Source organism: Sarcophilus harrisii, chromosome 4, assembly GCF_902635505.1.
Source record: "Sarcophilus harrisii chromosome 4, mSarHar1.11, whole genome shotgun sequence".
Lineage (NCBI taxonomy): Eukaryota > Metazoa > Chordata > Mammalia > Dasyuromorphia > Dasyuridae > Sarcophilus > Sarcophilus harrisii.
In genome coordinates this window covers 117,359,022-117,386,743 of record NC_045429.1, presented here as the reverse complement: position 1 = coordinate 117,386,743, position 27,722 = coordinate 117,359,022, and the positions used below count along the sequence as shown (strand labels likewise).

Genomic DNA, 27,722 nt, shown 5'->3' with positions numbered 1-27,722 from the left:
GTAATTTGTTTCCTCGATGTGTCTTAATTCTAATGGTTCTTGTACTACTTGATGTAAAGTGGCTATTTTTCCTTTGGTCAGGGGCCATTGCTCCGCCTGTGCTGCTGTGTCAATAATCCCATTTTGGAGCAGAGGAAGCAGCAGCAGCAGCAGTGACCCCTCCTCAAAATCTGCGGCGATTTCCATCCCTAATTGATGTAACATGAGGGTCTATAGCTCCCAGTCCCTACGTTTTCTGATTCTATTCCCCGCTCCTAGAGCCTCCTGGTCCTCCTGGTCCTCGGTGTCTTCGCCCCGCGCTGGCCCCGGGACCGCCTCCGCCGGACAACTTTGGGGCAGCCGCGAGCCCCGGAGGAAGGTTCTGGGGGAGTCCGCGCCTCGGCCTGACGAGCACCGATAGGAGCCAGGTCTCCGCGGAGGTTCGGAGAGCCCGGAACCCCGGGAGGATGGGGACCGGGGAGGAGAAGGGCGCTGGGCTGCGGGCTGGGGCCCGGGAGAAGCTTACGGACTTGGGAATTCAGCCCTCCGGGTCCCAGCCGCTGCCGGGGCTCCGGACTGTCCGGGTCGGGGTGGAGGGCTGGGAGCGCCGCCTCTGCCCTCGGAGTGGGCTCGGCTGGGGCTGGAGCCGCATCAACTGAGCAAACGTGGAAGCCTCGGAGTTCCCCGGGCGGGGGTGAAGCCTTACGCAGAGGAGGCGGCCCTGGAAGATCCCTGAAGCAGTCGCATTGGTGGTTCAGTGGTAGAATTCTCGCCTGCCACGCGGGAGGCCCGGGTTCGATTCCCGGCCAATGCAATAAGTGTTTTTTGTTTTTAATTTTTTTTCCCTTGCCTGGATCATCTCTTTTTACACTTGATAGGTGCCCGAGTCCGTATAGTTGAACTTTCTCAAACAATTCACGCAATTCGAGAGCTCCCCCATCGCACCCTCTATCTCCTCGGTTCCTTCCCTCCGCCCCCGCTTCCTAGAGGCTGCCCGTCTGCCCCGGTGCCTTCCCTGAGCAGCTTTCCTACGGAGCCCACCGGGCACCCAGCCTCAGCCAACCGTCCTCGGGCGCAGAGCTCGCGCGCTGAGGCCCCTAAAGATGAGCCAGTCCTGGCCCTGGGGAATTCGGAATCGGCGTGGGGAGGGGAGTCCGAGGCAGCAAACTCTTTCCTGACCGGGAATCGAACCCGGGCCGCGGCGGTGAGAGCGCCGAATCCTAACCACTAGACCACCAGGGAACCCGTATGTTCCCTTTCACTCGTCACCCACACAACTGAAAGACAACAGCTGTCGGCCTTCAAACCGCGCTGGCCAGCGACCCCACACACTGAACCGCCGGCCTCTTCGCCTCGGGCTCTCCCTCCTCCCCAAGCTTCAACTTCCTCCCCAGCTCTCACAGCCCTCAGCTCGCTTTAGGGCAGGAGCACGCTCGGAGGAAGGGCCAAAAGAGAAAAGGTCTCCCGACTCGGGCAACCACTGCCCCGCACCTCAAGTCACAGCGTTAATGAAGCCTTCTCGGGTATCCCGCACATCCGTACTCCCGCACCCCCGCACCCCCGCACATCCGGCCGGACTGACAGAAAACGGACAGGGCAGGAAAGCGGCGCGGCCAAGAAGGAGCAGGAAAAAGAACGTTTCCACCTCCCCGTCGGGGAATCGAACCCCGGTCTCCCGCGTGACAGGCGGGGATACTCACCACTATACTAACGAGGACGGCGACGGGAGATCTTCTTCCGCGCGCGCACCCATAGCATCTTTTCACCAGCCGACCGCAACGCTTTCCCGCTTTTGTGCTTCCTTGCTCTCTGGCGACTCGTCCCGCCGCCCCAAAGACGACGAGCCCCAGGCCCAGGCGGCTTTGACGTTACGGCACGCGCAGCCTTTCCCAAAACAACCTTTTCCCCGCCACAGGCTACCTACACACGCGCGCGGCGGCTTCGCGGCTAGGAGGGAAGCCATGGGGAGACCGACAGAGAGAGACGCAGTCAGGCACGAGAAAAGGGAAGCTTTTAGCTTCCTACCAGCACAATCGCCATGTGCAGAGTCGGAAGGCAGAGACGTGAGTACCATAGTCCTTTCCCAAGTGGAAGGAGAATGAGAAGCTGTGGGCATGCAATAGGACATCGGAAAATACTTGGTAACAAGCCTTCAGATAGATGATATCCATAAATTTTGGGTGTCTCGACCCAGATGTAGCAGCCTCTGAAAACGCAGACAGTTGCATTGGTGGTTCAGTGGTAGAATTCTCGCCTGCCACGCGGGAGGCCCGGGTTCGATTCCCGGCCAATGCATAAATCCTTTTTCTTACATTTTCCTTTTCTGTATGATACTTAAAAGTTTCTCATAAAATTAGTACTTTATGATACACCCAAATACAAGCACAAATTTTGCTAAAGAAAAAATACACTGTACTTATTTGCTGGTGATTTTATATCACAAAACCCAAAGAATCAAACAAGAAACTCCCTGAGACAATATATTAATTAAAAATGACCAAGTTGCACTCCAGAGGACCGATAGTAAATTCTTCTCTTCTACGTCTGATTCCCACTTCTCCCACCCCAGTCACAGAAATCAGGAACCCAAGGTACATAATGAAACTATTTTTTTAAAAAGAACATTTTAAAATTAACTAGCAGGTTTTTTTCCCCCTTCTTCCCATCTCTTCTCTCCTATTGGGAATAGAGGAGAAAGTGATGAGGGACAAAATACAAATCTCTCAGAGACACTATCCCATTGTAGAGCTGTATAACAAATGCTTTTTATACTATATGCTTTTTACCTGCTTCAGTTTGACCTTATGAACCTTTCCCTCTCTTAACATAAGTACATTATTCAGTAGCACAAAAAGATCCCCATTCTTATTCTCGTAGGAAAGAGAAGGGGACAACCAGTGAAAAACACATTGTGGTCTGCGCCTCTCCAGCTTTGATGTGAAAATTATAGATTGATCAGGATTCCTTTGCCTATTTCCTATTTCCATCTCATGATGCATTTTAAATGGAAACCAAAAATACTAGCCAAAAGGTTTGACATCTGAGTCTGTGGTCAAATAGATGGGGACAACCTATGAAAAGATAAAAAGAATTCCGTCATTAGAGAAGACTCATGCACGCCACCGACATTCAAAAGGTTGCTTCTCTTAATCTAAGACGTAAACAAGGATGGGTTTTTTTTGACCAAAGAAATAGGTCAGATAAGCCACTTCAAAATGTCGATGCAAATTCAATCTTTCTTCCAGCGTCCCATTGAATGCTCACAGTTTCTCACCCTCCTTCCATTTGTCAAAGGACTGTGGTACAGGTCTCTGCCTTCCGATTCTGCACATGACGGGTAGGTTGCGGTCGGCTGGTGAAAAGATGCTATGGGTGCGCGCGCGGAAGAAGATCTCCCGTCGCCGTCCTCGTTAGTATAGTGGTGAGTATCCCCGCCTGTCACGCGGGAGACCGGGGTTCGATTCCCCGACGGGGAGGTGGAAACGTTCTTTTTCCTGCTCCTTCTTGGCCGCGCCGCTTTCCTGCCCTGTCCGTTTTCTGTCAGTCCGGCCGGATGTGCGGGGGTGCGGGGGTGCGGGAGTACGGATGTGCGGGATACCCGAGAAGGCTTCATTAACGCTGTGACTTGAGGTGCGGGGCAGTGGTTCCCCGAGTCGGGAGACCTTTTCTCTTTTGGCCCTTCCTCCGAGCGTGCTCCTGCTCTAAAGCGAGCTGAGGGCTGTGAGAGCTGGGGAGGAAGTTGAAGCTTGGGGAGGAGGGAGAGCCCGAGGCGAAGAGGCCGGCGGTTCAGTGTGTGGGGTCGCTGGCCAGCGCGGTTTGAAGGCCGACAGCTGTTGTCTTTCAGTTGTGTGGGTGACGAGTGAAAGGGAACATACGGGTTCCCTGGTGGTCTAGTGGTTAGGATTCGGCGCTCTCACCGCCGCGGCCCGGGTTCGATTCCCGGTCAGGGAAAGACGTTTTGCTGCCTCTCGGACTCCCCTCCCCACGCCGATTCCGAATTCCCCAGGGCCAGGACTGGCTCATCTTTAGGGGCCTCAGCGCGCGAGCTCTGCGCCCGAGGACGGTTGGCTGAGGCTGGGTGCCCGGTGGGCTCCGTAGGAAAGCTGCTCAGGGAAGGCACCGGGGCAGACGGGCAGCCTCTAGGAAGCGGGGGCGGAGGGAAGGAACCGAGGAGATAGAGGGTGCGATGGGGGAGCTCTCGAATTGCGTGAATTGTTTGAGAAAGTTCAACTATACGGACTCAGGCACCTATCAAGTGTAAAAAGAGATGATCCAGGCAAGGGAAAAAAAATTAAAAACAAAAAACACTTATTGCATTGGCCGGGAATCGAACCCGGGCCTCCCGCGTGGCAGGCGAGAATTCTACCACTGAACCACCAATGCGACTGCTTCAGGGATCTTCCAGGGCCGCCTCCTCTGCGTAAGGCTTCACCCCCGCCCGGGGAACTCCGAAGCTTCCACCTTTGCTCGGTTGATGCGGCTCCAGCCCCAGCCGAGCCCACTCCGAGGGCAGAGGCGGCGCTCCCGGCGCTCCACCCCGACCCGGACAGTCCGGAGCCCCGGCAGCGGCTGGGACCCGGAGGGCTGAATTCCCAAGTCCGTAAGCTTCTCCCGGGCCCCAGCCCGCAGCCCAGCGCCCTTCTCCTCCCCCGTCCCCATCCTCCCGGGGTTCCGGGCTCTCCGAACCTCCGCGGAGACCTGGCTCCTATCGGTGCTCGTCAGGCCGAGGCGCGGACTCCCCCAGAACCTTCCTCCGGGGCTCGCGGCTGCCCCAAAGTTGTCCGGCGGAGGCGGTCCCGGGGCCAGCGCGGGGAGCATCCGAGAGCGAGGCTCAGAGCTGCCCTGATCCAGGACCCCTTCTCTGCAGCGGCAGCGGCAGCGGCAGCGGAGCGCGCGTCAGTCGGCGACACCAAAGACCAGGAGGACCAGGAGGTCCGGCCGTGTGGGAGCTCAGCCTCCCAAACCGACCATCCGGGCCCCGTTTAACCTGTTTCCTTGCCATCCGCCGGCTGTGCCAGGAGCCGCCCAGAGGCCGCTTGTTCTCGGCCCGGGCCGAAGGAAGGAAGGAAGGAAGGAGGGCAGGTGTCCCCGAGCCATGGTTACCTCTCAGGCAGCGGCGATTATCGACCCGGGCACGACCTCCTCCTGCGTGGGCGCGTCCCGGCACGGCCGAGGGGGGGTCTTCGCCAGTGACCAGGGCGACCGCACCGCGCGGAGCTACGTGGCTTTCGCTGATCTTCCGGGCGACGCTGGAGCCCCCGGGGAAGGCGCCGAGACGGACAAGGTCAGAGCCATGACATCGCGCTGGTAGGGGCTCCGCCCGCATCCCTAAGGTGCAGAAGCTGCTGCAGAACTTTTTCAGTGACAAGGAGCTGAACAAGAGCATCAGCCCCGACGAAGCTGTGGCCTGCGCAGCAGCGGTGCAGACGGCCGCGTTGATGGGGGGACAGGTCGAAGAAGGCCCCCTCCGCCTCCCCCGATCCCTGGGCCTGGAGACAGCAGGCGGGGTGTTGAATACCCTCATCAAGAGAAACTCCACCAGGCAGACAAAGACCAACCTCCTTCTGACAACTAGCCGGGAGTCCTGATCCAAGTGTAAGAGGGGAACCGGACATGCCCCGGGACATTAACCCTGCTGAAACGTTCTGAACGTCCGGCATCCCCCCTGCGCCGTGGGGGGGACCCCAGGTCGAAGTCACCTTGGACTAATGACAAGACGCCAATGGCATCTTGAACGTCTCGGCTACGGACAAGGGCACGGGCAAGGCCAACGGGATCACCATCACCAACGCCAAGGGCTGGCTCAGTAAGGAGGAGGTGGAGAGGATGGTGCAGGAGAAGTACAAGGCCGAGCACTAGGCTCAGCGGAGAAGTGGCTGCTAAGAACGCCCTCGGGGCCTATATCTTCCACCTCCAGAGCTCTTGCCATCGGGACAAGATCCAGGAAGAAGACGGGAGGTGCTGCAGAATTCTGTGCCAGCAGGTCCTCTCCTGGTTGGAGGACAACCAGCTGGCCAACAAGGGCGAGTACGAGCACCCGAAGAAAGAGTTGCAGCGCCTTCGCTACCCCGTCATCGCCCAACTCTACCAGGCACCCGGCAAACCTGCTGCAGGCAGCAGCTGCGGGCCCAGGCCCGGCAGACCAACCGCACCCCGGGCCCACCAATGAAGAAGAGGTCGACTGAGTCACACCTCCCAGCAGGGGACTCTGGGAGTGGGGGGGCCTAGACGTTTTCTCTGAATGCTACTTATTCCTCCAGACTTTGGTCCTTTGCCTTCTGGGCCCTTAGGTCTCTGCCCCAGGTGCTTTTCATGGGAACTCCTGTCTCCAGTGAAAGGTCCCGAAAATGAGTCCTCCTCATTCGACTTGTTTCCCTTAACTTCCTTTTTCTCCCCAGGTGAACCGGACATTGTCTGAACAGGTCTTCCTACCACTATTCTTATGGGTGTATGTTGCTAGATGTATTTTTATATGGATTCTTTTGTGAAATGTTTTTGTAGAGAATGATGGTCTTGGAATAAATTGTTGCAAATAAGCGATACCTCCAAAGTTTGTCTGTGCTTGCAATCTGGGGAGTCAAAATAGGGTTAGGAGTCTGGGATCACTGAGCCCTTAGAATATTCCCTCCCCTCCAAACTGCTTTTCCTGGTTTCCAGACAAGTAGGTGTGGGAATTAAAACTATCCTACCCACAGTAAAAGAGACTGAGGTAGAGTTCTGAACCACCGACCCTTTATTAAAGGGTCCATGATCCCCTCCAATGAAGTGAACCTCAGATCTTTCTCAGGGCCTGATATGCCCATAGAGGTCCCCTCCCCTCCAAACTGCTTTTTTTGGAATATAGACAAATAGGAGATGTCCTCAAATGGCCCTTTGCACCGAGAGCTTAGTTGAATGGAAAAAGCAGTAAAGAATCTATCAAATGTAATACTCTCACCTGAACTAATCTCCTGGCTTTGTCATTGGCTTGGTTGGTGGTGCTAAGCAAAGGCAGGCAGAAATTAGTGAGCATAAGCAGACAGAATGCTTCTGCCTTCCTTGCTTCTCAGAAGGGAAGGGCCAACTGGAGATTTAGGGCCTGTCCTTGCTCTTTGACTACTTGCCAGCCCTGTGCTGCTCAGCTGTCTTAGGGCCATGGTACTTACTAGGGCACGCAGTTGCCACTCAATGGATGAATCCATCAACAAGCATCAGTTTATTGTGCCAGACACTGTGCTAAATCTTCTGGATATAGAGACAAAAATGACATGCCCCACACTCCCAAGAGCCTGCATGCATCCTTTAGGGGGACACAAATGCACATCAATAAATAGTTCCAAAAATGTGGTGTTGTTCTTTTCTAAAATATAATGGTTCTCTGGGAGCAGGTTTCTTGGAGAGGTTTTCTGGAGGCAGCCTTTGTTTCAGTTCAGAGTAATAATCACTCCAAATGCAGCCAGGTGTTAAAAATTCAAATCTTTTATTGTCTCCTTCAATATAGCCCGGTTAGTTAGTTTTCTTAGAGGTCTATCTCACTCCTTGGTTCCAAGAGCTCTTTCAGCTTGTCTTTTGCCTCTTCCAGCTTCTGCCTCTAGCTCAACTCCGACTCGTGGCTTCTCAATCTCCAACTGACGCTCCCCTCTCAATCTTTTCAACTGAACTCTCCTGACTGAGCTCAGCTGTTTTTATGCTCTTTTAGAGTTGTAAACTCAAAGGTTGACTCTTCCTCTGAGAGTGGGATTATGGGAGGTGTGAATTTGGATATCTTATACTGAACCCTGAAATCTCCCAAAAGTGTGAACTAATGTGTGAGCTAATGTGTGAACTCTCAAAGGTGTTAACTTAAGCATTGTTTCTATCAATATTAGTGACTTAATACCTTGTAAGGATTTGCTCTAATGTGTGAACCAATAAGCATTGTACCAATTCCACTGAGTTAACACTAGGATTCTAACACAAAAATATACAGTATTTCTGGTTCAGGGAAGCTCTTGAAAGAAAGGGGCTCAGGAAAGGCTGCTTGGGTAAGATGGCATTTGAGCTGAATTCTGAAGGAAACCAGGGCCTTGAAGAGGTGGAGGTGAATGAGCACTTTGTATAAGTGCCTTCAGAGTCTGGATGTTGGGAGTTTGGGGAGTGTGGAAGACCCTGTAGGAAAAGGCTTTTATATTCTGCTAAACAGGCTTCTCTGGATGGAATGTCTTGCAGCTTTCCCCGAGAGAGATGAGGAGTAAGTTTAATAAGGAAGAGTGAGGCTCTTTTCCCAGCTATTCTTAACTGAATGGCTTAATGCAAGTGAAGTCCAAGTGGAGGCCTTAGCAAATGGGTTTAGGTCTGAAAGGCAATCCAGGGTCTGTATCCCAAGGAAATCTTCAAGGAGAGAAAAGGACCCACATGTGCAAAAATGTTTATAGCAGCTCTTTTGTGATAGCAAAGAATTGGAAAGTGAGTAGATGCCTATCAATTGGGGGATGGCTGAAAAAGTTATAACTATGAAAATAGTGGAATATTACCGTTGTATAAAAAACAATGAATAAGCTGATTTTAAAAAGATTTACATGAATTGATTCTGAGCAAAACAAGCACAACCAGGAATACACTGTACATAATAACAGCAAACATAGAGCCTCACAGCTTACTAAGGAGATTGGGGCAGACATAGAGAAAACTTTTGGCCAGAGTAGAGACAAAAGGTCATTTGAAATCTTTTTTTTTAATCTCTATTCCATCTCAAGTGACATGAATGCTGTACCAGCTCAGACCTTATGATCTTACTCTAACTATCCTAAAAGAGACCAAAAAACAAAACAAAACAAAACAAAACAAAAAAACTAACCCACCAAAAAAAACTAAAAAAACAGAAACTTCTTTTTTAGCATTGTCTGTGGGGCAAAATGCATTCTTTTCCTTTTCCAGGGATGAAGGAATGTGATTTGGAGAAGAATCTTGACTGAGGTTCTAGCAATTGCTGTCCTATCCCCAACTATCTTAGAAGGTCATATTTAACCTTCAGCTTTTCTCTGTTGCCATCATTCTGGGGAGGGGTGGTCAGAAATGTCCCTTAAGCTTTGTTGTTGTTCAATTAATTTTCAGTCATGTTCAACTAATCCATTATAAAGAGCTTTCCCACATAGACTGAGAAATATAGGTGAATATCAGTGACCAGAAGATTGGCCATGCTGTAACTACAGACTATCTGCCTTGATCCTTTTTGCATGATTGTTGTATGCATACACAAACACATATACACCTATAAGTGCAAACTTTCTTATGTACATACATGCATCCTGAATGATCATTGACTGGCTATATTCATGCACTGCACATTTATTATTTCATCTCCCTGTTTGTATAATTATGTGAAGTAAGATGCTGTACAAAATCCTTAAAGTCTCCTGCAGGTACTACTATGATAATTATGATCAAAAAAAGGAAAAGAGGTCTTTCTTTTCATCTGGCATGATCTGTTCTTGGTGAAGATATGCTGGTTCTTTTAATCACCATTTCCTTTCCAGAATTTTTCTAGCAGTAGAAGTGAAATTCATTGGCACGCACTTTGAAGACCCTATTCCCTTCCCAGTTTTTGAAAAATTGGAGCTTTTACTCGTCTCTAATTTAGTAATTCTTACCCCATTCAAATATATTGAATACTGTCTGACAATCCCACCTGAATGGTCTTTTCATTATATTGCCACCTGCTGGTCAAATTGTAAAGTGTCTCACTCCTGACTGATAAATTAATGCTTTGGGGGATGATTCAAGTCAACATGCATTTCTTAAGTATTATTCAGTAAGAAACTTCCAACCTTTTCTGAGAGGCCTGGAGAGATTTACATGAACTGATGCTAAGTGAAATGAGCAGAAGCAGGGGCGGCAACAATAAGATTATACAATGATCAATTCTGATGGACATGACTCTTCTCAACAATGAGTTGATTCAGATCAGTTCCAATGATCTTGTGAGAGCCATCTGCACCCAGAGAGAGGAGTGTGGGAACTGAGTGTGGTTCACAATATAACATCTTCACTCTTTTTTTTTGTTTGCTTGTGTTTTGTTTTCTTTCTCATTTTTTTGTTTGATCTGATTTTTCTTGAGCAGTAAGATAATTGTATAAATGTGTGCATCTATTGGATTTAGCAAATATTTTATATGTTTAACATATATTGGATTACTTGCTGTCTAAGGGAAGGGGTGGGAGAAGGGGAAGAAAAGTTGGAATACAAAATTTTCCAAGGGTTAATGTTGAAAAATTATCCATGCATATGTTTTGGGGAAAAAAAAAAAAAAAAAAAAAAAAAACTTTAGCTAAAAAAAAAAGAAACATCCATCCTAGCCTGCTTCCACAAATCTGGATCAAAGCACCCAGATTTGTTCTTCTGAAAAGAACAAATACACCACATGCACCATAAATGCCTATCAAGTATGTATAGTAAGTGAGTAGAGATCTTATACCTCATTGTTATGGGCCAGAACTCTGTATTTAAAACAAGGATTCTTACAAGGTACTATAAGTGGAATTGATGAGACAATGGTTATCTGGTTTAGCATGGTGCTTAATAGTTCTCTAAGTTCAGTATGATTGATTTAATCTTACAACAAATAATGATTCCCTAGTGATATAATGATTGGTTTATACTCAGTGTAGAGAATATAAACTGGGACTTAGAGTTAGAGACGAAAAGCAGACTGGAGGCGGGAGCTCAAGTTCTTGGAGCCAAGGAGAGAGAGATTCATTTGATCACATCTCACACCATTGTGGTGGCAGGGCTTTCCTCCTTAGCTTCTCCACTGAAACCAAAACTCTGGAAGGCTTCCAGAAAGCTGCCCATCCCCAGGCAAGGAAACTAGATAGTGAAGGAGATAATAAAGGATTTGGACTTTAACACCTGACTATTCTCGTGGTGATTAGTCTGCTGTCAAGAAGGCTGCCCCAGAGACCTCCAGAAAACCAAACAAAAAACCTTACATTTTGACATCCCAATGTGGGGCTAAGAATCTACATCTGTGACCCAGAAATTAGGGTTAAGTACAAAAACAGACAAAAAGGAAATTTTGTTAAGGGCTAAATCTGAAATGGGACAAATGTTTAGAAAGGAGCCTTTTCCACCTCAAAGAAAATGTGTAGAAAGCATGATTAAACTGATAAAAAAAAAATACAAGGTTTGATTGTAACTTGGGTGCAGATCATTGGACTTTTAGAAACATTACAGTATTCATCTCCTTGATTCTCAAAGAAAAAAGAATTAGATCCAAAGGGGTGGAAATTAGTAGGAGAGCAATTATGTGAATATTACAATGTTAATGGCCCTGATTCAATTCCTAAAGAAACATTTTATTTATATAACTTAATACACTTGGCTTTAAGGAATTATGTAAGTATTAGAATAAGAAAAAAGAAGAAAGAACAGGAGGGGGAAGATACTAACAAACTAGGTGAAAAGCATGAAGAATCAGGTAAGAATGCAGTTAAGTGCAATTCTGATAAAATTAAGGAATGTGGTGCTTCACAGTAGGAGCTATTAGGGCATTCCCAACTCCTGACCTACCCCCCTCAATTAACCCTTCATGGGTGGAGTGAGAAGGAGGAGGGGGAGAGGCAGTGACACAATCAGCACCACCTATGAAGCAGCCTATGACAAGATTACAAAAGGCACTGGTTAAGGCAAAAAAAAAAAAAAAAAAAAAAAGGACAGGATATATCTCATTTAATAAATGCATACCCTATGATCGAAGAATTTAATTCTTCAGGACAAGCCAGGAGAAGATACACTCCTTTTGATTTGGAAATTATTAAAGATTTGAAAAAGGATTGCACTCTTTATGGAGCTATATTGTCTTATGTTAAGATGTTACTAGAGAATTTCGCTTATGAAATTTTAACCCCTAGTGATTGGAAATCCATAGCAAGGGCATGTTTAGAACCTGGATAGAACTTGTTGTGACTTTTGGAGTATAGTGAACTATGTAGAATACAAGCCCAATGAAATAGGCAAACTAGAGTTAACATACAAATCACCTTTGATCAACTAGCAGGTAAAGGTCAGTATGCACACACTTCAGTACAGATTAATTACCCTTTGATAGCATATGAGCAAATTGCTGCTGCTGCTGCTAGCAAAGCATGGGGCTCTCTCCCAGGAAGGCAAGACAGAGGAGAAGCCTTCACAGAAATACAGCAAGGTCCAAATGAACCTTTTGCTGATTTTGTGGGACATTTGCAAACAGCTGTCATATGAACAATTGGAGAAAATGAAGCTACAGGAATTATGATAAGACAACCGGCTGAAGAAACTGCTAATGAGGTTTGTTGAAGAATTATATGGGGACTACACAAAGATGCTCCTTTAGAGGAGATCATAAGATGCTGTGCAACAGTGGGCACAAATGCCTGTTATACCCAGGCTATGAAACAGAACATGGGAAGACAGGGTCCCTCTTGGCAAGGACTTCTAGAGAGATGTGTCAATGCTTTAGTGTGGTAAAGTAGGGCATCTGAAAGCTCAGTGTAAGCATAGAGATAGAGTGAGAAGACAGGGTGAGAGAAGACCCAAAACCCCATGTTCAAAATGCCATAAGGGCTTCCACTGGGCCTCAGAATGTAGATTGACCCAGGGAAATGAGAGGCAGGGCTTCAGGAACTCAAACAAAAAACAGGTGGGGCATGATGGCAGCTGATGTTACACCCAGAGGTCAGGCAACGCAATGGCCTTTCAGTGAGAGAGGTCAGAGAACAGCAACTGCCTCTCAGTCTTCTTGTATCATCCTCTCACAAGAGAAGATCCATTCTGGGTTGGATCTCCAAGCAGCCACTGTCAGGTGGCTCTCATGTACTTCAGCAGCTCTTCCATGTATTCCAACACCTCATGAAAGATCAACAGAGGGATTAGAATAGATCTGGTAACAGCTCTTCCCTACACTAGGTAGAAGAAGAATTGATACTTTGTTAGTTGGAAATACCTTCTTTCTTGAATTTTCTTCCTATTCTAGCAACTATAATTTCTTGAAGATTATACTTCTTCCACTGTGACAAGACTAAAAGAATAATCACTGTGGCCTTCTTTCTTAGCATGTAATTCCTATTGGTTAGAAATTTTAAAAAATTCTTCCTTCCTTCCTTGTTTTCTTCCCTTTTTCTTATCATTTTAGACTCTAGGGAATGGAATTCAGAAGAGAACTGAAAAGGAGCCCTTAATAATCCTGCCCTCCTTCCTTACTGGCATTTTTCTAAAGAAGGAAGGTCAGAAATGTGACCTAGCTCTTAATCTCTTTATAATGTATGAAAAAGCTTTCTCTAACAGAATCAGAAATTAATTTCACAATATAGGAGCTTTAGGGATTTCATAGATTTCATACTATTGTGCTATAAACAAATGACAAGTTGGCTGATATCAGGGGGGGAAATTGGATGAATACAAACAGGGATGCTACAAATAACTCAAATATGAAGGTACATCATTATACCCAATACTTGCTAGGATTCTGAGTGTATCTTTATTTCATATTTAAGAATCTTCAGAATCTGGGCAGCTCTGTGTTTTATAAGAATGTCAGGGATCCCTATTAACATGATTCTGGTTGGTTTCCCACATCTTAAGTTTATAGGCAAGGAACTACAAAGCTGCTAGTAAAATAGAAATTTCTACTCTGGATATTGCTATGGAAACACACCAAAAAGGACCAGGATAGGAGAGAGGTAGTGTTAGGTAGAAGGAGCGATCATGGCTGAATCATGATTAATAGATATTAGATGGAGAAAGACTAAACCTGAAACAAAACAAAACAATCCTCCCCCCTTCCCCCCCCAAAAAAACAACAAACCAAAAACCCACAGAGATTTTCTGAACTACAGTACTCTCACATCCAGTTCTAATTTCTTTCCTGAATTTCAGTCTAGCCCTTACTACATGTGAGACATTTCAACCTGGGTGTCTTACAACTACCTCAAACTTCATATGTTCAAAGCAAAGCCCATATTTTCCAAAGCTGATTGATTGATTTACACATCTCTATTTTTATGGAGGGCATCCAGATTTGAAGTTATATTTGACTTTTCACTTCCTTGACTCCAATCAGTTGTCAGCTCCTGTAATTTTTTTAAACCTCCAAATCTTTGAAAAATCACTCTTCCACCTCATACAGCCACTGCCCTTTTTAAGACTTCATCCATAATCCTATGGATTACTGGAACATTTTCCTAGTTGGTCTCCTTGTGTCCCTCCTTCCAACCTTAGCACAACTGCCAAAATTAGCATGGGGTGATCCAAAAATCTTCAGTGGCTTCCTATTGCCTCTAAGGTTAATTACAAACTCTTTAGCCTTTTATGTAAGGCCTTCCACAACCTGGGAACCATATTCCTCTCTCCAGACCTTTCATTTTGCTCCCCTCCATGAACTTGGGGTACTGGTAGAAAAACTATTCCCCAAACCTAGAATATGCTTCCTTTTTCAATTCTACCTTGGCTTATCTATGATATCTTCTCAATGTGTAATGTGTCAATTATCTATCTAAATATATAGAAATATGAAACAATATATTATATAATATCTAGTAACATATAATGCATATTATAAATATGTAATCTAGATAGATACATATTTCTGTGCTATTATAAATATGTAATCTAGATACATATTTATATGCTTTCTGAACTCCTATACCTTCCTCCTACTCTTGGGGAAGTAGAACAACAGGAGTAAAACTCCCTTAAGGAATCAACGGATTTTATGATAAAAAATGAAACATTGAATAAATAGGTTTTAGTAGGTTTCAGGAATGTGGTTGGGAACAAGTTAGAGTGGGAGGAATTGAAGACTAAATGTTTCTTAAGTGCCATTTCTCCTTTGTTAACTCCTCATTCTTATCCTTTAAACATAGGTATTCTCTGAAGTTATGCTCTCTTCTCTTTCTATACGCTTTCTTTTAGTAATTCATTGTAAATGATTACCCAATCTATACATCCATCCCCAAATTTAGAGCTTTATTTACAGATTTCCATTTTTTTTTCATTTTATCTTTCTACATCTCAATTTCCTCCAAAAAAGCTTCCCCCGGGTCCCTACCTTTTCTATTTCTGCTGTTGATACCACCAGCTTTCTGGTCACACAAGCTTAAAACTTTTATTCATCTTTGACTCTTTCCTTCACTTTTCATTTCCATTTACTATAATCTATCCGCACTCTCTCACACACACATCCCCTCTTTTAAACTACTGCTACAGCCAATCTAGATCAGGCCTACATAGCTTTTTTCCTGAATTACATTAGTAATTTATGTCTAAGAATCCAATATCCTGAGAGTGTTTTAAGAAATAGATATTCCTAATCTCCCTTAATGTCATATTTTGAAATATTCTTGGAGTTACAAAGTCCTGGACTCAAATCCTACTTCAGGATCTATCTTTCTGACCCTGAACAAATCATTTAAGCTCTCTAAATCTCACATTCTACATATGTAAAATGGAGATGATAATTGTGGCTACTTCAAAGTGTCATTGTGAGAATCAAATAAGATAATGTCTATGAAGAAGTTTAAATGTAATACATTGTTTTTGATGAATCTTCTGCCTCCTCACCTTTCCTATCTAATCAGTTATCAAGTCCTATTTAAAAAAAAAATTTTTTTTAATGTATTTATTTTTTGGTCTGGTGAGGCAATTGGAGTTAAGTGACTTGCCCAGGGTCATATAGCTAGGAAATGCTAAGTATCTTGAATTCAGGTCCTCCTGATTTCAGGGCTGGTATGTTATCCACTATAGCATCTAGCTTCCCCCTTTAATTTTTAAAATAAAATTTTGTTATTTTCTTTCTCTTATATTACCACAGTATCTCATGGAGTTTTCCTTCTCTCTCCCAGGGAGCCATCCACATGACAATTACTATTTCATGGAGAGGAAAAAGGAAAAAAACCAAATTGATACATTGAAAAAGTCTGAAAAATACTATATTACTGTAACAGTTGTACAGTCTCCACCTCCAAAAAGAGGTCAGTTGGGGTGTCTTCTCATGTCTTTTCATTTGTGTTTCACTTGATCTTTATCACTTTTGGGACATTTACTTTTTAGTTTTTGTTATTCTCTCCATTTACATTGTTGTAGTTACTATGTATATTGTTTTCTTGTCTCTGCTTACTTTACTTTGTATCAGTCTATATAGATCTTTCTCTGCTTCTATATATTCATAACATATCAGTTCCTAGAGCACAGTAATATACCAGTTTGTTTAATCATTCCCCAATTGATGGGCATCTATTTTATTTCCAATTTTTAACAATTACAAAAAGTGCTGCTATAAATATTTTGGGGTATATGGGGACTTTTCTTATCAGTGACTTCTTTTTGGTATCTGCTCAATAATGGAAACTCTGGTTCAAATATAGAGAATTTTTAGTCATATAATTCCAAATTGCTTTTCAAAATGGTTATACTGTTTTATAGTTCCATCAACCAGCAATACCATACCTATATTTTTACAATCCCTCCAACATTGACCATTGCCGTTTTTAGTCATATTGCAGGGTCTGAGGCATTGTGGGAGATCTAAGAGCCTACTTTAGGCTGTGTCTATAAATTCCGTCATGAAGTTCACATTGTATTTTTCCTTTGGTATTTAGCACAGTGTCTGGAACATAGTAAATGCTTAATACTTATTTCTTGTTCAATTGATTGTATAGTGAAACACATTTTCATTTACTACTTTCTCTTCTAGGTTGTTCTTCACGTCTGTATATTTGCATTCCCAATCTACTGTTCTCTCTTTTGCTTTTTTGGTCATTTGGTCATTTGGTCAGGTCAAGTTTTTCTATTTTGTTTATTATTTTTGCTATGCAAGACATAATTTCTGCTCTCGAAATTCTCATTTCTCTTTTAAACCACTTAGGAATAGTGTGTTGCAATTATGTTTTCCTTAAATTCCCCGAGATCTTCTGTCCCATCAAGTGTTGGATCATTTTCTTTTATTTTGTAGTATTTATTCATAGGTATCTGAACTTGTTTACTCGATCTGGAGGCCATATTTCCTCCTGCTTTTCTATTTTTCCTATTGATTTGTCTATTTATGTTTGAGACTTTTAAGTTTTTTTCTTCCTGAAATCTTTTGTGCTTTCAGTCTCCTTTATTTTCCTTATCGCTCTCTCTCCTTTGATTGTGGTTTCCTTAAAGGTTGGATTTCAAAATATCTCAGTCTCTCACACTGGGCAAGTTCTCTGCCCCAACTCACTTTTGAGTGGTCAGAACTGGCCCCAAGAACTGGATGCTGTGCTCTTTTCCTCAGGCTTGGTGGAGTGTTACACAGCTACTCTGATACCTGTCCTGGTGACTTATGCCACTCCCTCCCATTCCTCAGTTCTCTGACTAAACACTGATAGAGCCTGGTTTCCCTTGTGCTGGTAAGTCAGAACATTGTAGACCTGGTGCTCTTGAGTTGCAGTTCCTGGCAGGCTTTCATTCCTGAAGGGCTGTGTTTAAGGTGGCTGTCAAGGCCTGAGCAAATTTCTGCAGCCTGGAGCTGTGTCTCCAGGGTCTCTGTGGCACTGGAAAAGGAATTAGGACTAGGGTACAGGAGTGGAGAAACGTATATTGTGTCCTTGGATTTGCTGGTTCAGCCTCACTGAAGTATGGGAAATTGAAGAGAGGTACTGGGTTGTCAGTGTCAGTATCAATTTATGAATTCAGATTTTTTTAAAATTTTCTTTTGGATTCTGATGTTCTAGACTATAGAGGCAGCTGAAGTTGCTTTATCTTTGGAGAATAATTTCTATTTTAAAGGATTTTGAGAGGTTATGGGAATTGGAAAAAATGTCTAGTCTTCCATCTTTATTTTATGTGACCTGGAAGTCTAAATTCTATTTATTGATCATGCACAAGATCCTTAGCATTTATCTCTGATTCTTCATTCAGTCTTCTATACAGAAATAGAATATAGAATTTGAGAGTTTAAAGGGATCTCAGCAGCCATATAAGCCCAAGCCATACATAAAAGGAAAGCCTATTATAATATATATAGTAAATATTCATCCAGTGTCAGCTCAGAGACCTCCAAAGAAGGGGAAGTCAACACTTCTTATTCTATTTTGGGGCAGCTTTAATTATTAGGAAGTCTAAATTAATGTTTTACAATGTTCATCCTATAGCTTCTGGTTCTTCCCTCTGGGACCAAATAGAACAAATCTAATCAATTCTTCCCTATGGTTTTATTTCTTCAGACTAAATATCCCCAGTTCCTTTAATCAATATTCTTATAACAACGATTCTAACTATTCTCCTCTGAACGTTCAATAGCTTATCAATGTCCCTCTTAAACTACAACTTCCAGAACTGAACACAGTAAATGATATTTAACAAGAGCAGAGTACAATGAGACTATTACTTCCCTGCTCTTGAAAACCATATTCCTTCTACCAGACCAAGACTGCATTAGTTTCTTTGGCCATGGAAAAGTGCTACTTATATTAAGCCTGTAGTTTGCCAAAAACCCCAGATCTTTTTCATGATCACCATCTATACAGAATTTTTCCTTCTTATACTTTTCAAATCTATTTTTTTGTACCCAGGTGTGAAACTTGAAAATTATCTCTTTTGAATTTTATCTTGTCAGATGTGAACTGATGAAATCACCAAGTAACAAAATATAGTGTCCAGGATAGTCTTGGGAGACATTGCCAGTTAGTTAATATGATCAGAAAAATCAAATAAATAAGACTGAGAAAGATCAGTTAGAGAAATAGAAGAACTAGCAGAGAAGAATGTCATCAAAAACTGTTAAAAAAAAAAAAAGAGAAACTATTCAGAAGAAAGTGATTGACAGTGTCAAAAACTACAGGGAGGTCAAGAAAGAGGAAGACTAAGAAAAGATCATTCGATTTGGCAATTAAAAGATTACTGATTTTAGAAAGAGCCATTTCAGTTGAATGAGTTCAGAAATCATACTGAAGATTAGAAGAGGTTAAAAGGAGAGAAAGTGAAGGCATAGATTGTAAATGGCTCTTTCTCAAAGAATTTATCCATGAAAAGGAGGGGAGAAGTAAGGAAATAGCTAGAGCATATGGATCATGGGAAAGCTTTTAGACAAAGGTACATAATGGGTTTGGTCAGCAGGGGAGCAGCCCATAGATTAGGAGAATAAGAAGATTAGTGAAGGAATAGAAATGATTGAGGGAGCAATAAAAAGAAAACACAAAGGAGAATGGGATTAAGGGTGCATGTAGAGGTATTTGCCTTGGTGAAGAAAGGCGTTGCCTCTCCAAATATGATTGGAATGAAAAAAGATAAAAGAGTGAATATACCCAAATTATGTGGGATATAGAGGGAGAAGAGAAAGCTCTTGACAAGTGGCTTCATTTTGGGGTCTGTGTGAAATATGAGACTATTTACTTATTTCAGAAGGTGGGAGGAGGGAGTGTCATGGGAAGCTTAAGGAGAAATGAAAAGATTTGAAATAACTACTGTGCAGTGTGAAATAATAAATCAATTATGGAGGATTTTCTTGCCCTAGTTAAGATTATGTTATATAACTTTGTAGTGGACCTAATCAGCATAGTTTCTTGCTTTTCTTCAGCTCTGTTCAGAAGTATGTAAATAGGAATAAAAGCAATAGATGGTTGGAGTAAATCAAGACTGGGGCTTGATAAGACATTTGTTAATAAGATAAGGGGACAAGGGTCTCAAATGTAGAAGAAGAATAGTGTAGATGGTTCACTAATGTGTCAAGGTAGAGAGGGAAGGAAAATTTAGTCAATATAGATGACCTGAGGGATGCAGAGAATAGAAGTCCTTGTGAGAATGAAGAACAGACTTAGTGGGGACAACTCTCAAAAGAGGGCAGAGGAGTGGGAAGACAGAGTTTCCTCAGCAGAAGACTGAATGCCAGGTTCTGGTGGTGACTATGAGAGTTAAGTGTAAAGAAGGAATAGTGGTGGAGAGTCTAGTTGTGATGGGAATTTGCATGGAAATTGAGTTTCTCCCCTTGTCTCTGTCAGCACAAAGGGAGGAAGAGAAAAGGAAGGTCCAAAGGGACCCAGATAGAATGTGTGCAAAGGTTGGTGTGATTTACAGAAAAAGTTTCTCTGCTTGGACTAGATGACATTCATAAATGTTGTCCAACATGTTAGGTACTTCCTTGTAGTGTGTCCTCATGAATGTAATGGTGAGTATCTGCCTGTTACTCAGAAGACCAGGGTTCAATTCTCCCCTTCTTCTTTGCTGACCTTTTTTCCATTTCGGTTTCATACCTGGGAGCCAGACACAATTCCTTCTTGAAATTTTGTTTGGCTTCTGCATACAGGCACTTCAGGGGTCACATAAGAGAGAAAACACAGCTCAGAGTCATTCAAATTGAGGGACAAACCTGATCGAGACTTCAGGAACCTGGATACCTTAAAGTAGCACCCATGGGCCATCAGAAGAGGACAGGGTTAATTTGACAATATCCCTCATCTATCCATCTTGATTTATTTAATCATTCATTTGTTATATTAATATTTAATCATTAATTAATAATAATACTATAATATTTAATCATTCATTCATTATATTAATGAATTCAATATATTAATAAATTAATATTGCTATCTTTTGTCTTGACAGTATCTACATTCTCCAATACATTCTTCTCTCCATCACTCTATTATCTCCAGAAGATCCAATTCCAGTTTCAGCTCTTACCAGAGAATACAATCTACTTAAATCCAATAAACATTTATCAGCTGGCTACATGTGCTAAACTCTATGCTAAGCTTTGGGGGTAAAAGTAATAGAAAGGGGGTAGGTAGGTGTTGTAGTGGATAGAGCACCAGCCCTGAAGTCAGGAGGACCTGAGTTCAAATATGGCCTCAGACACTTAACACTTCCTAGCTGTGTGACCCTGGGCAAGCCACTTAATCCCAATGGCCTCAGGGGAAAAAAGTAATAGAAATATTTTGCTCTTGAAAAAACTTGAATAATCAGAGAAGGCAAGACACAAAAAGGAGGAAAGAAGGGAAAGAGACACTAAGGGTGTCAACTCTAGTAACATATGACCTCAGAGAGGTTTTGCAACTACTGCTAACTATAAAAAATACCAAAGAGCTCACACAGTTTATAATCAAAAGGCTTTATTCCATTGGGGAAGGGAAATTAGACACATTTGTTGATATTTCCTCTGGGAGGAGAGACCCAAGGCTGTGGGGATAAACACTAATTTATATATTTGTGGCTAGAAAAAGAATCGAAGAGTGCAGTGTAACAACAGTGATGAGGTAATCCACAACAGCAAGGAGAGGTTGACTGGTGACAAAAAGTCCATTCTGTAAACTGAACCAGAACTGGTCTCTAACCTGTGAGTGGCTGGAACTGAACAAAGAAGGCTAGAGCTGGGAGTGTCAGGAATCAAACAGAAATTTAATTTCCAAGTGAAGGAAATGCTTGCAAGCAGAAGCCCTGCTAAGGAGGGTTTAAGGGCTTATGGCAGCGGTATGATATTTAAGTTGCCCTTGGCACTGTCTATTCTTGGAGAGGCAAAAAAGAAGGAAAGAAGACTAAGGATCTCCAGTGGGAAGATACTAGGGGAATTCTTCCCCTATAGAGGCTTCCCAATACCTTTAGCTCTCCTGACTCACCCTACATGATACAGATAAAGAGCCTTCACCCTAAAAGCTTTTTGGTGAAGTCTGGAAAGTTTCCACCCAGCTATGGTTGAAGAATGTTCTGAGGCTTCATTCTATCATACATTAACTGACAAAGTCTACCTACCATACTGCAGACACTTTCTAGGATCCTGTAGCTTTTCTGCTGTTGAAAAAGTTAGGGGGAGGCATCACGTTCTTTTAAAACAATATTCTCAAAAAAAAAAAAAAATAGTAAACTGAATTGACTACCAAGTCATTAGTTTGTACAAAAGCAGGCAACTCTTATGGTGTCACCTCATAACCAGCCAATTGGAAAGGATGAGGAAAGAGGTAATATAATCCAAGGTGGAAGGATTGTGAAAAGATGGGCACATGAATGTATTGTTGATGTCTGAGTCGGTCCAATCATTCCAATTTGTGTAAATACACAGAACCAGCATAACAAAATAATGTTATGAAATGGAATAAACAACTGTGGACTCAAAGCCTCAAACAGAATTCCATTTGTACTTTGAGAAGTTTTGTGAATAGGGGAGTGACAGAGCTCTTTTTGTTTGAGTAAAGGGATGATATGAAACTTGTGTTTTAGGAAAACTCACTTTTAACAGAAGATGAATGGAGAATGGATTGGAAGACTTGAGGCAGGTTGACCCACCAGCAGGCTTTAATCAAGACATAAGTTAATGAAAGCCTTCACTAGAGTGGTGTCTGTGTCAGAAGAAGGGGTATTTGGAAGATGCTCCAAAGGTAAAAACAAGCCTGGGCAACAAATTGGAGAGATAGCAATTAATCCAGGATGATTCCTAGGTTACAAGCTTGAGGGACAAAAAGAATGCTGTTGCCCTCTATAGTACTAGAGAAGGTAGGAATCTGGGTAGAGTTTAGAGGGGAAAATGAGTTCTGTTTTGGACATGATCTTAAACATGTTTAAGATGACTATAGGAAAACCAGTTCCAGATGTCTAGAAAGCAGCTGATGGGGAGAAATTGGTAATCAATAGAGAGAATGAGGCAGGAAAAGTAGATATGAGTATAATCAATATAGAAATTAAAGTCATGGAAGCTGAAGGGATTACCAAGTAGTATAGAGGGAGAAGAGACCTAGAACAGAATTTGTCCCCTAAGCCAAAATCGTTCTTACTCTCACCAACTTTCTGTAACCTCCTAACTCATTTCCTGCTAGAATTATCTCTGGGACTTTGCACACTGGAACTCACTAATCTGAAGTTCTAGTCCTAAATATATCTAGGATCCCAGGCTGCCTGACAATAACCAAGTCATTTCTTTTCCATTCTTTGAGACACCTCTTCCAGAGTACTTAGTTGTATAACAATTGCTAGTTGGTCTTAGAAGAAACTTTTCTCCACTTATCTTTTCCCTAGAAGGATGACATTCTAGGATCTTCTGTCAGGAGCAACATTGATCTGAAGCCTAAAAGCTTTGGTCCAAGAAGCATTTGTTACTCCTGCTACTACTATTATTGCTGCTGCTGCAGCTGCTATTCCTACTACTACAACCACCACTATTTCTACTACTACTACTACTATAACTACTACTGTTGCTGCTGCTGCTGCTGCTACTGGCTACTACCTTTATTAATATGCCCAGGGACATTGTGCTAGGTGTTGGGAATACAAAGAAAAATCTAAGAACAGTCCCAGTCAAGCAGTTTAAGGGATGTGGTAGCAATTCCACCTGCAAACGAATAAATAGCTACAGAATATTTAAGTAAAGAACAGTTAACAGGGGAAATGTCATTAAAGGGTTACCATAGAATGACACATACTAGACACACACATGGGCATTCTAAAATGTAGAGAATAATAGATCTCCTGTCTTATCCACTAATATCTGCTTTGATATAATTAATACATTTCCTGATCTGTTTGGAATAGTTTTCACCTGGCCTATTTCTTCTTTGACCACTTATCTACTAGAATATGGCTCTCAAGAGTCCTAGACTTTGCCAATACTCTGCTCAAAATGGACATCACACTATGGTGCGGTGTTATGGGGCAGAACTCTGAACTTGAAACAAAGGATTGTTACAAGGTACTAAGTCAGTAGAATTGATAGAGACAATAGTTATCTAATTTAACATGGTTCAGTATGATTGATCTGATCCTACAAGGAGATGTTATGGGCCAGAACTTGAAACAAGTGGAATTGAGGAGACAATGATTAAATCTAGTTTAGCATTGATTTAATCCTACAACAAATAATGGTTTCCTAGTGATATAATGATTGATATATACTCAGGGTGGAACATATAAGGAAGAAACTCTCAGGTCCAGAAAAGGACAAGTGCACTAGAAGCTCTTCTAATGCTGAGACAGATTCTTTACATCATCCACCTTTGTAGTGGCTGGAGGCTGAAGCACAAACCTTTGGAGTCGGAGTTTCAGAAGCCAGAGAAGGTAGGCGGGAGCTCAAGCTCTCGGAACCAAGTAGAGAGGAAGGCGGGCAGAAAAATTAGCCGAGCCCCAAGTGAAAGAGACAAGACTTTGAAGGAGACAATAAAGGATTTGGACTTTAGCACTTGGCTACTGGTGTGGTGATTACTGAACTGAAATAAAGGTTGTCTCCAGAGATCCCAAGAAAACCTCAACAGAGATGATTTCATTTTACAGAGAATAGGGAGCAGGGTTTGAAGGAGATAAGAGAATCCTATCCGGTAGTGTCTCTATTCCATCCTCCTTGACTTGATTCATACCAAAGATCACAAATGTAGTCAATGTCAGTGCTTTTGTGGGCTTCTATGTGTAATGTCCTCTCTCCCTTGTTTAAATAAGAATTCTTTGCCTAGCCACAACCATGAAAAGGACCCAATTCTTTTCTAACCATTTACATTTTTTAATGTTTCATCCTTCAATGTTGGCTATTCATTGTGAGATGGTTGTCTTATAAGGTACAAGATGTTGGCCATCAACAAGATTCTTGAGTAAAAGAGAGGTATGGTTACACTTGTGCTCTTGAAAGAAAATTTTGGTGGTGTTTTGTCAAGAATTGACCAAAGAGGAGAGACTAGAATCACAGAGATCAATTTGAAAATTGTTCACAATTATGACCAAAGAGGAGAGACTGGAATCCCAGAGATCAATTTGAAAACTGCACCAATTATCCAGAGAAATGGGAATGAACACCAAAAGTAGGTCTGTGGCCCTTAGAACAGGAGATAAATATGAGGGAAGGTATGGTGGTGAACAGAACAAGACATGGAAACTGAGTTGATATATGGATTGAGGAGGAGAATACAGATTGTATGATGAGGATGGGAAGCATGGTGGCTAAGAGGATGGCTGTGTCCTTCATATTTCTTTCCTATTAAATTCTCATACAAGATGAAAAGATATAAGGGAATAGGGAGATAAGCTCCATTTTGTACTTGTTGAATTTTAGAAGTGGTTACGTGCCACAGTAACTCGAGACTGAAACTGGGTTCCACATTCACATCTCTGTGACCTGCCAAAAGGTATCATCCATCTCAGAAAATTGGCTTCTGATTTGTTTGTAGATAGAGATACATGATGGATATAGGTGATTATATAAATAGATGAAATTGTTAATTACCTGCTCTAAAAAATCCCAAGTTTGAAAAGATAAGGTTTGGGTTTTTATTATCTTACCTGTTTAATGTCAAAGTAAATTGGAAGTTTGAGACCAATTTTGTAGTAGTTTCTACAAGTGATCTGAGTTGGAGAAGAACAGACCAAAGGGGGGATTGCCCCCCTTTGATTTTTGTCAAACATCATCCATTTTTCATTTTTCCTTTCACATTATCTCCCCTCATAAGTCTCATAGTTAGAAACCCTTGATTAAATGTTTGTCTTTATCTGATTGTCTGATTTAAAATAGATGACCAAATAACTATCCTTTTAAATCAATAACCTGTTGGGCTTAATAGTGATTAAATTTAGTGATTAAATTGTCCCAAAAAAAGTGGTAGCAATTGAATTCAGGGGAAGTGAAAAGACCAAGAAAATGATGGGGGTGAGTGGATGTAGAGATAAAAAGATCCAAGAATGGAGCCAGGATGACAGCTATGGTGAGTGGATCTGGATCATGGAGTCTGATAAACTAAAGTAAGCTATTTTTAGACAATGTCTAGGGTAAGGGAAAAGGAGGTCTAAGAGAGGACTTCAGAAGAGGTATTGGTGACCAGTATTCATACTTAAAGATAGGTCCAAAGGGATGATAAAGTGGAAATTCCTCTTTTTTTCAATGTGAAAGCTTCAGATTAAGCTTTAGATAAGGCACATTAAGAGTTAAGAGGTGAGAAGGAGAAAAGTTGTGATCAGTTTCCTGATTTTTTTTCCAGGAGATTCCCTGAAGAGATGAGGAATAAGAGAGGGTGACAGAGAATGTATAGCTTTTATTGTGAATTCTTATTGCTAAAAAAGGTTCCAGTTAGTCCATCCTTTTGGGGTCTGGTCTGTCCATAAGAGGGATAAGGAAGGGAAGTCAAGTTTGGCCACTTGCTTCCATACACCTATCATCACCATGATGGACCTCATGCAGGGAACCACCCTATTCAATCCTAGAGCCTTTCTCCAAGGACTGATGGTGGTATAGAATTTGGAATCAGAGTCTTATCTCCAGGTATTAGGTTGGAAAGAGCCAGGATCTTCTGACTGAGATAAAATGGGAAGTCAGTCATTTTAACCAAACCAGATAGAGCCAACCAGATAGTCCAAAAGCACTGTATGTATTTCTGGAAGGAGGGGTATTTAGTTAAAAGATAGGAATATATTTACTGTCCCTCTCATCAAGCACCCATTACAGAGGTCTGTCTTCCTTTGTGAGAGGTCCAGCAGCGGGAGAAAAGAGACCTGGGAAAATCTACAGCAGGGGAAGATTAAGAGAATTCCTTAGAAATGTTCCAGTGCTTTAGAGGGTGGTTCCTTGGTTGTTGCTGCCCCATATGGGGGGCCTTCTACCCTGAGGAATTTGGGTGGAGTGGTAGAGAGTTTCTATATAACCTGAGTTAGAGACAATTAGACAGTCCCTTCACTCTCATCCCATGCCCATTTTTCTTTCTTAAGATCTCATAGCTTTGTTAACCTCGACATGAAAAGGTAGGAGCAGTGGTCAAACCTTATGAAATCAGTTCTCAAAAATATGGCAAATCATACACCAAGCATTGCTCCAAGGAGTGATCAGAGTAATGCAAAAGTAAATAAATATATCCAACCTATTGAATGGATTAGGAAAGAGGATAGTAATTCAAGCAGGAAGGATTATGAAAAGAATGGCCCTGAAATTTATGTTTGTTGACAATTTAACTAACTCTAGACATTTAGAATAATCCAAAAATTGCTAAAATATCCATACTCTTTGAAGAATATTGTGTTGCTATGTATGACCCTCTTTCTCCTTCCCTTTAATGAGAGTACTGATCAAAGGGGAAAGGGGGAAAATACAAATATTCACAGCTACTTATTTTGTCAGATCTTGAGAACAAGGATTATTTTTTTGTCTTGGTATCACCAGCATTTAGCACTGTGACTGACATACTGCAATTGTATAAAAAAGCATTTGCAAATTAAGACAGTTCTGAAGTACTACTTCACACCTCTCAGGTTGACTAAAATGGCAGGAAAAAATAAATACTGGAGGGGATGTAAGACAACTAGGACACAAATACATTGCTGATGTTGTGAACTGATCCAACTGTTCTGGAGAGCAGTTTGAAACTATGCCCAAAGGACTATCAAAGTGTGTATACACTTTGATCTAACTGTGCTTCTACTGGGTCTTTATCAGAGAGAGATCATAAAAAAGGAAAAGGGGCTCATGTGCAAAAAATGTAGCAGCCCTTTTATAGTGTCAAGGAGTGGATGCCCATCAGTAGGGGAATGACTGTGGTATATGAGTGTGATGGAATATTATTATTTTATAAGAAACAATCCATTGATTTTTCTTGAGTAGCATGATAATAGTGGAAATATGTATAGAACTGCACATGTTTTACCATAAAATTGCCATTTAGGGAAGGGGATGGGGAAAGGGAGGGAAAAATTTGGAACACAAGGTTTTGCAAAGATGAATGTTGAAATCTTTACATATGTTTTGAAAATAAAGAACTTTAATTAAAAAAAAAAAAACAATCAGAAGATGACTTCAAAAAGGCTTGGGAGAAACTAGACTTACTTTAACTGATGCTGTG

At 42.4% G+C, this 27,722-nt stretch overlaps 1 long non-coding RNA gene, 7 other non-coding genes and 1 pseudogene across 8 annotated transcripts; 6 read left to right on the top strand and 3 right to left on the bottom strand.

Moving 5' to 3' along the window:
• The first annotated feature begins 722 nt into the window (after positions 1 to 722).
• On the top strand, positions 723 to 793 carry TRNAG-GCC. Its single transcript has one exon. It is a non-coding gene; the product is annotated as a tRNA-Gly (tRNA).
• A 356-nt stretch (positions 794 to 1,149) lies between these two features.
• On the bottom strand, positions 1,150 to 1,221 carry TRNAE-CUC. The gene has a single exon. It is a non-coding gene; the product is annotated as a tRNA-Glu (tRNA).
• A 403-nt stretch (positions 1,222 to 1,624) lies between these two features.
• On the bottom strand, positions 1,625 to 1,696 carry TRNAD-GUC. Its single transcript has one exon. It is a non-coding gene; the product is annotated as a tRNA-Asp (tRNA).
• Positions 1,697 to 2,203: 507 nt separating this feature from the next.
• On the top strand, positions 2,204 to 2,274 carry TRNAG-GCC. Its single transcript has one exon. It is a non-coding gene; the product is annotated as a tRNA-Gly (tRNA).
• Positions 2,275 to 3,383: 1,109 nt separating this feature from the next.
• TRNAD-GUC lies at positions 3,384 to 3,455 on the top strand. Its single transcript has one exon. It is a non-coding gene; the product is annotated as a tRNA-Asp (tRNA).
• A 403-nt stretch (positions 3,456 to 3,858) lies between these two features.
• TRNAE-CUC lies at positions 3,859 to 3,930 on the top strand. Its single transcript has one exon. It is a non-coding gene; the product is annotated as a tRNA-Glu (tRNA).
• Positions 3,931 to 4,291: 361 nt separating this feature from the next.
• Positions 4,292 to 4,362, bottom strand: TRNAG-GCC. The gene has a single exon. It is a non-coding gene; the product is annotated as a tRNA-Gly (tRNA).
• A 712-nt stretch (positions 4,363 to 5,074) lies between these two features.
• LOC116423586 lies at positions 5,075 to 6,522 on the top strand (annotated as a pseudogene).
• A 6,594-nt stretch (positions 6,523 to 13,116) lies between these two features.
• Positions 13,117 to 20,746, top strand: LOC116419119. Its single transcript, XR_004229382.1, has 3 exons — positions 13,117 to 13,196; positions 15,813 to 15,941; positions 20,539 to 20,746. It is a non-coding gene; the product is annotated as an uncharacterized LOC116419119 (long non-coding RNA).
• The last annotated feature ends 6,976 nt before the right edge of the window (positions 20,747 to 27,722 follow it).